The sequence below is a fragment of the Mugil cephalus genome, chromosome 4, assembly GCF_022458985.1.
Source record: "Mugil cephalus isolate CIBA_MC_2020 chromosome 4, CIBA_Mcephalus_1.1, whole genome shotgun sequence".
NCBI lineage: Eukaryota > Metazoa > Chordata > Actinopteri > Mugiliformes > Mugilidae > Mugil > Mugil cephalus.
The window spans coordinates 15806119-15807361 of NC_061773.1; positions in this window are offsets into that span (position 1 = coordinate 15806119).

Here is a 1243-nt window from a genome sequence, read left to right on the forward strand (position 1 = left end):
CTGCTCCCTTTTCACATGCAGCAGCACACTTAACATGCAGACGCTAACGCTTGGTACAGTGTGTGTGTGTGTTTTTGTGTGATTCTTGGAAAAGTTCTTGTTTTCTGGCTAAACAGAGTTGAACAGGTGGCCTGACAAACTGTTTCACTAACTGACTGCTCCTCATACTCCTCATATGCGCTGCAATGATCTGATTTGAACCAAATCAACCTCATCGTAGACCGCAAACACCACACCCAAGGGTGTGCATCATGTGAAAACGTTTTTGCTTCAGTTTGCAACATTTTCTTTCTGGTTCATCGGTGTTTCCTCTCCGTAGTGAACAGCATCCTGCCAAGGTGTCTGAGCTCGAAATCCACTACTTCTGTGGCTGGAAATTATGCTCAGTTACTTTAAACAACAGTGTGAGAATCTTATCCTGACTGACATCTATGCTCAGAAAGGGCAATGCCCTCAATGTGAAACCTTTGTTTGCATAGGCCCGGACACATCCAACACTGGAGGACTGGGATGTGCCTCACGTCTAATGTGTCGGGACCAAAAAGTTGCACTTGAACACAAAGACAACAGCAAAAGGTCAACGGGGACATACGTTGTGCACCTATGTGAAAGGAAACAACTCTTCGTACCAACAGGTGACAGTAGTCTGAATTCTACACCCTCAAATCTAGAATCAAAACATAAGAATTTAACATAAATTCAAAGAGTTCATGAGTAAAATGTGATTAAGGTTGGTTTAAACTATGAACAGGGACTCATGAGCCTCTATCCTTTTTGTAGTCTTTATGCTAAGCTAAGCTAATCATCTATTTTTACTGAAGGCACATCCTCTCAAACACAAACAAAACCACAGCGAACACTGAGCTGGCACCATTCATATCTTTTTTGTTCATCTCTTCTCTTCCTTTGGAAACTGAAGGCCGTGATTGTGTCTGATGCCAATCATTTTCTTTGTCACCCACACTAATGGAAGTGCTGACAACCATTTTAACAACCGTAGAATGGGTTAGGGTTAGGGTTAATAGTTATTGGCTTTTCCTCCTTGTGTCAACTTCAAGAGTAACGTTGCTGATGCTTCCTGTCCACAGGTGACAAATGACCCAAACTTGCAAGGAATTAATGAGCTCAAAGGCACTGTTTTCATCCATTTTTACCATTATGCATCGTCTTAAAAAATATAAATAGTAATAAATATTAAAAAAACAAAACAATGAAAGAAATGTGGATCTGGTAAAAAGCCCAG